Here is a 10,000-nt window from a genome sequence, read left to right as displayed (position 1 = left end):
ATTACATTGTTAACTCTCTCTTCTCTCTCTCTCTCTCTAAGTTCGATGTTAGCTTTAGCTTTCTTGCATCACATAAGATAAGAAAAAAAGAATGCCTGCTAAACCTTTAGAAATATCATGTAATAATCTGAAACCACTATTGATAAAGAAGTTTGGGCACTGAATTTATCTCTCTCTCTCTCTCTCTCTCTCTTCCCATGGTAGATTTGCTCAGAAGCAACCGATCCTAGATCTCCCTTGCGAATATCCAATGCCCAGAGGATATTGCTAATTAATGGTTGACTTTGATTGTGCTTTTCTTCTTATATTTAATCCAGCTTTTTTATTGTTGTTCGAAAATTATGCTTTGGAAATTAATGAAAAGTTTGCTTTAAAAATTTAGTTTTACATTCTTTACATAAGATAAGGCATAAACACGGCAAGAATCCACTTTTATGCACTAAATGAGCGTCATATCAGCCATGGTCATGGTCAAAATGCAAAAGAAAATTGAGAGCAGGTAGGGTTGACAGGTGCAACAGCAGGAAAACCTCGTTGTTGCGCTATGTACCAATTGTTATGGATAGCAAGATGGAAGAAAGAGAATATGAAAGGAGACTCAGTAAATGGAATGAAAGGGGTTGCAGTTACGGTCCGAAAGGACGTTGCATGGGACCTAGAGTAATGCCTACTTTGCACCGACTGAGATGCACTGACACCACTAACCCCCTACGCGGACGATTGTTACGAAGATCGAGCAACTGCCCCATGACGTTTCAGCCTACAAAATTTTCCGGTAGACAAACCTAGGATTAAAGGGATGATTTAATGGTCTGCCCAACTAGCGTCGCAACAACAGTGATAAGTGTACCAATAACAGAAGGACGCCTACACTTTCATGAACCCGGATCAACTAGATAATCGCATTTCATTATAAGTTATGAAGTATTTTTAATGTAAAGTTATCGGGATGTATAACCTAATGCCTTTTTCTAGGCCAGACCAGAAGATAACAAGAAAAGGAAGGGGAAATGTGGAAGGTTAAGAGAAACTGGGAATACGGAGGCATGAAGAGAATTCTATATTTAGTAGCAGAAGGCGAGAGACATTCACTGAACATTCATTGTGCAAGTTGTTCAATGTGAAAGTTGCTCAAAGAAAAATCAACTCCAAGTAAAGTTATTGTTACAATCCAGTAATAAAGGCTATATAAGTCAAAGATAACAAATAACAATCACTGGCATATGATGAGTATTATTAGATAAGCAAATGAGAAATGGCAGATAAATAGGGAAAGATAACATCACACAGGAAATTATTAGTCACAGCGTGAGAAGCAGATTTTGAATAATTGAAGTTTTTTTTTAGATGTCATCCATGATCCTTGACATTTCATTGCTAAAATAATATAGACAATTTTCGACAGTTTTCCTTTTTGCGTTATAATAACTATTTCAATTCAAAGAATCAAAGTAGATAATCTATTACAGTTCAAACAGTTTCGTTTTTGCATCTGAATAAAGATTTTTAATTTTAAAGAATCAGTTCATCAGTATTGTCGCTCCCTAATAAAAGAAATGGTAGTCTGAGAAAAAATAAATACAAACAGACAGAGAAAAAGTAGCAGTCATTTAAGCTCTCTGACTAAGAAGAGCACAAGTTCAAAGTTCTACGCCAGTAAAAGAGGGGAAAAAATCTGGTAATATATTGAGCTGAACAGATAAGACTGCAGAGTATATAAGGACACGAATAATTCTGTGGGTCTTCCGTCACCGCCACCCCCAACCCCTCACGCTACAGCCACCCTATAACACCCCCCCCCCCCCCCCCCACCCACACCCCACAACCTAAAAGTACCTTATGAGAACTTTTTCTTTCTTTGAACAAGATTACAATCAGTGGTAGCCCGGCAAAGGGAGGTAAACACATATTCATAAATCAAACAGTTTTTTTTTTTTTTTATTTATTTACTTTTTTTTTTTTGTATGACTAAATGATTAGGATCCCGTCTGCGTTTAAAACACTTTTATAGACCCTTAGGCGGCTTTTATAGATTGGAGACCGAACAGCATTTCAGCCTGAAATCATTTAGGGTAAAAATGCAATGGAAACCAACCATGATGCCTTTTATTTTCAATATTGATAGAGTTCATCGGCCCCTGCCCGCACGCCCATATTTTAGCCTTTTACGTCACCTCCATTCCCCTTCCTCTCTTCAGCCATGTTACCCAATCTCTCTAACTATAACCTCTTAGAGGAACTGTGTGGTTTTTTTATCTATTTCCACTTTTTTTCTGGATCTCTTTATGAAGATGTGCAACCGCTCTGCCTCCCTTTGCTCCCTGTTTTAAGCCTGGAACGTTCCACAGTGTTTGGCTTGACGGCGTCAATTTTGTAAATCAAATAAAACACCATTCGTAATCAGGGCAGTGTTTAACGTAACACTACAAGGCATATAAATCACGCACCTGTAATGCCATAAAATGAGCAGAGATACACTAATCGTCCAAATGGAATAAGTTTACTTCGAATGTCAATTCTCTAAGGGATAATGGGCCTTTTATACTTGATTACGTAATATATAATTCACTTTGTAAGAAGCATCAAATAGATTTCTTACTTGCTCTTACCGGTCCCGTGTTCCCCGGCTTAATAACCATCAATCCTTCGGGAGACAGGTCGATCGCTTCCTTCAGGGTTATGCCTAAATCCTTGGGTCCCTCCTCCTGTGTTTGTCCTGCTTCTTTCCGTCCTGGGTCATCCAAGGGGAACGATTTGCTGGTCACGTTTAAATTCTCTCTTTATATATATCATATATATATATATATATATATATATATATATATATATATATATATATATATATATATATATATATATATATATCTAATAAAAGGAGCCCATAAAAACACCAAAATGTAGAGAGAAAAGTACTATATTTCAGAGACTGCTGTCTCTCTCTTCAGGTATATGAATGAGAAAAGTTTACAGAAAAGGTGGTATTTATACCAAGAGATTCGTCCACAAGTAAGCCAATTTAGGTCACCCCCGCTGTGGACGAATCTCTTGTATAAATACCACCTTTTCTGTAACTTTTCTCATTCATATACCTGAAGAGAGAGACAGCAGTCTCTGAAATATAGTACTTTTCTCTCTACATTTTGGTGTTTTTATGGGCTCCTTTTATTAGATGGAATTCTGTTGTTACCAGAAGCCAATTTTAACCAGTCATATATATATATTATAAGTTATTAGTTATATTATATATTATAGAGATATATATATATTATATAATTTTTTTATTATATAGTGTAATATATATTATAATATATATCTATCTATCTTCATGTACTATATTCTGGTATATGTGTGTGTGTGTAAGTAAATTGTAAGAAATCTTTTAAACATGATACATCTCAAGTAAAAAAGGCCCATTACAATACTCTGGTTTAAAGCTAAGGACTATATTTCGGTGGGTGGACTTACTTCCATCCTTATCAAGCAGTGAATGACAGAATGAGCTTCATTAGTGAAAAATATAGTGGGCGATATGCCCTTAGGTGATGCCTGGGGCCACCGCTAAGCCACCGCAGGTTCTATTAATTGTCTTAATCCTATTCATCGTTCCCTTAAGAAAGCTGTCTATCTGGTCAGAGACCCAGGCTCCATTTGGAAAGGTTAATCCTATTATCTTGTAGATACAAATGTCAGATGGTAGAATCTTCACTAATAAAACAACAAGATAATAACGTCCTAGCCACTAGACCATTTTCACATGCATATTTGCATATATATATATATATATATATATATATATATATATATATATATATATATATATATATATATATACATATATATATATATATATATATATCTACATATATACATATATATGTGTGTGTGTGTGTGTGTGTGTGTGTGTGTGTGTGTGTGTGTAAACTTTGCAATGATCATAATAGGATATATATTTTGATGATTTTCCACAGATCAGATCTATTCTCTTAGCTTTCACGTGAGCTTCTACCCTGTCTGGGCATTTAACATTTACCTTAAAAGGGGCCATATCTTTTCTTGAGTAATGACCATCTTGCCTCTTATGGAAAGGAAGGTTATATCATCCAGGGCATACTGAGGATGGTAGGGAATTGTAAACTTTGTGTAATCTAAAGGTTGACGAGTAGTACAATGATAACAGTGGAAGATGCATATAATCAAGAAATGTTCATATTTTCTTGAGTAATGATAACCTCGACTCTTAAAGAGAGGAAGGTTATTTTTATGCAGGAAATACTGAGATAGACAGAGGGCTCTAAAATTGGAGAGATCTTGACACTTAACGTGCTGTACAATGACGATAGAGTGGAAGATACACGCAATCGAGAAGTCTTAATTCTAACAGGGCATGTTCTAGTAGAAAATGCAATTTGCGAATTGAGAGGAATATACTCTAATGAACGAGAGATCATTTTCCAGTCATTATTTAGCAAAATATTATGGTACTAAAAAAAGTTATTATACATAACAATAGGTAATTAATTCATTCTTGCGTTTCCATGGAAAAGGGCAATAAATTCATTAATGAATTGTAGAGACTCGTGAAGCTGCACCTCGTTCGAGAATCCTTATGATTGATGATAAATTTATTACTATTTCAATCATTGAGTGAGATTAATTACATCTTTGAACCAGTAGATAAATGCAACTATGTTTGTACATGTTAATTAAAGGCAACATCCTGGTCATTTGGTTACTCTTTTAGTATATCAGGAACATCTACAATATGTGCCACGAAACTCTAAGGTATCATTATTACTGATTTCATAATATAAAGTATATACTATGTATAATTCACATATACATATATACATAATATATATATATATATATATATATATATATATATATACATGTATATAATATATATGTGTGTGTGTGTGTGTGTGTGTGTGTGTGTGTGTGTGTGTATTATGTATATATGTCTTTCTCAGGATTTCCTGCATAAAAATAACCTTCTCTCTTTAAGAGTCGAGGTTATCATTACTCAAGAAAATATGAACATTTCTTGATTATATGCATCTTCCACTGTTATCATTGTACTACTCGTCAACCTTTAGATTACACAAAGTTTACAATCCCCTACCATCCTCAGTATGGCCTGGATGATATAACCTTCCTTTCCATAAGAGGCAAGATGGTCATTACTCAAGAAAAGATATGGCCTCTCTGAGGTAAATGTTAAATGCCCAGACAGGGTAGAAGCTCACGTGAAAGCTAAGAAAATAGATCTGATCTGTGGAAACTCATAAATAATATATATCCTATTATGATCATTACAAAGTTTACAGTTCTCAGTGACCTTCCTGATTCTCTTGTAGTGCCACCCAGCCAAACTTACGAAGACCGTAGTCTTCTGTTCACTTAACAGCATATCCTTGCAACGGACTGCAGGCATTAATCTGAATATGGCTGACTTGAATATTAAACGAAGCTGTGATGCCAAGCATCATTACCTTTACATGTTTTTACTTTTCTCAATAACGGTTTCTATATTTACATATTTGTGTTGAACTGATTTTTCCACCTTTCGCATTTACGTGTTTTCCTGTCGTGATATTTCCCTGAGATATATGTCTCTTTTTTCATATTAGTGGCCTTTTGTGGTTTGTGCTGTGAATAGGTATTTATCTTGGATAATATAAGCAATAATATTTTATCCTGTTCTGTTTTTATATCTATAAATATTAGTTTGATCTTCATTCCTAGCTTTTGATTGCCAAATGCCAATAGATGACCTTTAGTTTTCACCATTTCCTCCTCTCTCTCTCTCTCTCTCTCTCTCTCTCTCTCTCTCTCTCTCTCTCTCTCTCTCTCTCTCTCTCTCTCTCTGAGTACACCTTCTGGCACTGGAATGATGAGAGTGAAAATGTTCCATATTCATCTATCCCCTTTTCTCTTTCTCTGTGCTATTTTGTTTTGGCATTTTGAATCCTTTCCCTCAAAGCCTCTCTTTATGTTTCCTTATCTCGCTTTTGCAATTGTGTTGTGTCTAATATTTATTACCGAAAATTTATCGACGGCTGCCATAGCTATGCCCAAAACCACTCGAAGAAGTCTGCACGTGCCTGGGCGGCCATAGCTGACAAATATAGCAAAGAGAATACGACTTGGAGACTTTACAAAAAGTGACATATGAAGGGTATTAAAGTTGACCTTTTCACCAATGGCAACTTTTAATGTAGATATTTCAAAGGATGCCCTGGTCAAATTTGAACACGCTTTGGGTACCAGCCATTAACATAAACACAAAAGCCTTTCATTTAAGTTTCTTGACAGACCGAGCTTACTTCAGGCTAGAATGCCTGACTTGGTCTCTTCACCGTAGGTATTGTTGAACAAATTATAGTGCTGTAAGTGTAATAATACTGCTAAATACATAGATAAACGTATACAATTTTGAAATAACCATAGAGTATTCTTTACTAAAACCCAGATTTTGTTGAACTATGACATCCAAACCTTAAGTTACACTCACCATACAGTAAATATCTAGTATTAAATCAGCTTCTAGGAAAAAAAAACTCAATATTAAGAACACCAAATCTGAATTATGATAAATTTGCAAATAGATCACCAAATGAAGGTTACTAATAGCATAGCAAAATTACGGGAATATATACCATTATGCCTAATGAACGAATGGAAGACACGAGTTTAGATCTTGTTTGAAATCTTATTATCTTTTTAAATGTCAGTTATATGTATATATATATATATATATATATATATATATATAAATGTATTTATAAACTATATATATGTTATATATATATATATATTATATATATATATATATATATATATATATATATATATATAACATACCGGATGTTTCGAAATTACAGCCCCCCTCCACAACAAGTTTTCTGCTATAGCCTACCTGCAAGTACATTATCTTGAGTTTCTATTAAGCTATTTTTCATTTTACATCTCTTGTATTTTCAGACTGAGTGACGGAGTTAGATACAGCCATGGCTAACGACTCGGAGGAAATCAGATGGATTGAGTGAATCCAGGCTATAACCTTCAGAGAGGCCAAGGATGCTGGCGCATCCTTTATTTCACGTTCGTGGATAACTAAATACATTAAAAGAGATGAATCTATTGTTAAAAGAAACTGGAACCAAAATCCATATGACTGTCATTACGAAAAGAGTGAGAATCTTGGAAGGCCTGAAGTCCTTTTTTAGGAGCCAAAAGACATCATAGCTGAGGCAGTGGGTAGACCAAGAAATTCTTTACATAATTTGGTGCTTGAAGTATAAACAAAAAGGGGAAAGAAGAGAAGTTATAGTGCTGTACATCGTGAGTTGAAAAAATCTGGTATCAAACCATTTCATGTTATCAGCAAGCCCAACATCACTCAGCAACAGAGAGAAGACCGTGCATGGTTTTGTGGTTCATTTCTTAAAGATTGGGATGAAGCTGACTTTCTATATGTTGCTGCCACAACAGATGAATTTTTCATTTACACAGTCAGGAAGCCAAATCATAAAAATGACATCATTTGGGCTGCAAAGTTGGATGATATCAGCGATGTTCTGCGCTATCACCAAGTTGTGAATTTTCCTGAATGTTTGGGAATTTTTCTCTGTTTCACCGCCAAACGGTTAATGTGGATTATCAAAGAAAAAGGAGTCATGGAATGGTGAATACTTCAGAGAAACTGTATTTCCTTTCCACAAAGATCCTAAAAATGTGTTATCTGTTGAAGAAGTCACATTTTTGTATGATAAGGCACCATATTTCCAGGCTCTTCAGACACAGGAGCTGCTTCGAAACATTGGTATCGATTTCTTCTCATCAAGTGAATTTCCAGGTAGCTCCCCTTAAGTGCGCACAGTGAACTATGATGGTATACCAAGCCTCGACGACCTGAGAAGAGAGGTGACCGAAGTGCTCAGGGAAATGGAGTTTGAGTCTCAGATTTTTGCGATTTGCTGAAATCATACCTCTCTAGAATGCGGGCTGTGGTACAGGCAGATGGAGGCCACCCAAAATATCAAATACTCAGAGAGAAGCTTGAATAAATACCTGTTCTCAATTACTTTTGTTTTTGTCCATATCAATTTTAGTTTATACTGTAGAGGGAGGCTCTAATTTCGAAACACCCTGTGTATATTATATATTATATATATATATATATTATATATTATAGTATATTATATATATATATATTATCTATATCTATATTATATATCTATGAATATAATAAATATATATCTATAGATATATATATATAATCTATAGAGATATATATGTGTAGTTGTGGTGTGGGTAAACCTCTCTCTGTCTCCTACTTATCATATACGTAAATCTCTATATACTCAATCTCTTACATCTTATCTCTCGATAGTTCATCATGTATACCATATATATATGTGTGTGTGTATGTGAGTACGTATGTATTTATATACTTACTCTACCATTTGTATTCTATTGAGAGGAATCGTGTACAAGCCCTTTGTGCAAAAATCCCCTCAAATATTATCTGTATTTTAAACCTAGACAGAAGGCTCATCTCCAGCATAGTATGTCGATACAAGCCACACGTCGTCATTAACCCTCGTCTTCCACGCATACTTACTCCTGCCGGATATCAAGCCCTTTCATTTGCAAAACGTTCTTTAAGTATCTTCCTAACACTTCTAAATTATGCACAGTTATCACAAACCTGTCTCCATCTAATCTTTCCACATGAACTAGTTGTCTTAAAGCAATACGATCCCTGCTTTTCACTGCACTACTCTTTTTCTTTTATTCACAGCCAACAAAACTTCACGACTGTGCAAGACATCTGGCTTACGAGGCTCTCTTACATTTCCAATTTGCCAACTCTACATATTCGAAGTCGTTGCCCAACCTTTCGACTGTACCCTGATGCTTCATTTGCTACACCTATCATGAGGCTCACCTTGTTCCACATCCAGTCATTATCCATTTGAATTATTACCAAAATACCTATACGAATTAACTGCTTCCATTCTTCTACCTTCCGTATAATATATATGTTATATATATTATTATATATCTATATATATATATATATATGTATATATATATATATATATATGTATATATATAATATATATATATATATATGTATATATACAATAATATAATATAATATTATACATATTATATCATAACATATATAGTTTATATATCTATATAGATATATCTATTTCTATAGATATATATATTTTTAATATTATATATATAGATTTAATATATAATATTATATATATATATATTATGTATATGGATATATATGCTTATGTCTATATAATATATAATATATGTTATTATCTATATATATAGATAATATATATATATGTATATTTTATATATATAGCTATATATATTTATCTATATATATATATATATACTATATTATATATATAATTGATAAATATATAATATATATATTATAATGTATTCTATAATATATAAATAAATATTAAATATATATATATAGATAGATATATATAATATAAATTTAAATTTATATATATATACATATATATATTATATATAATATATATTATATCTATATATAATATATATATATAGTGTATATATTATAAAAAGTTGATTGGGGATAGTGAGGAGAAAACCTGCAGAAACTTTAAAAAAAACTTTGAAAATATTTGAAAGAGGGTGAAGCTGAGAATAAAATGAGACAAGAATAAGGTTATGAGTTTAAGCAAAAACCATGGAGATGCGCTGATGATATATATATATATATATATATATATATATATATATATATATATATATATATATATATATATATATATATATATATCATCAGCGCATCTCCATGGTTTTTGCTTAAACTCATAACCTTATCTTGTTCTCATTTTATTCTCAGCTTCACCTCTTTCAAATATTTTCAAAGTTTTTGAAAGTTTCTGCAGTTTCTTCATCGCACCTATCCCCAATCAACTTTTATCCCACC

This window comes from Macrobrachium nipponense, chromosome 1 (genome assembly GCF_015104395.2).
Source record: "Macrobrachium nipponense isolate FS-2020 chromosome 1, ASM1510439v2, whole genome shotgun sequence".
NCBI lineage: Eukaryota > Metazoa > Arthropoda > Malacostraca > Decapoda > Palaemonidae > Macrobrachium > Macrobrachium nipponense.
Note: the sequence above shows the minus strand (reverse complement) of the source record.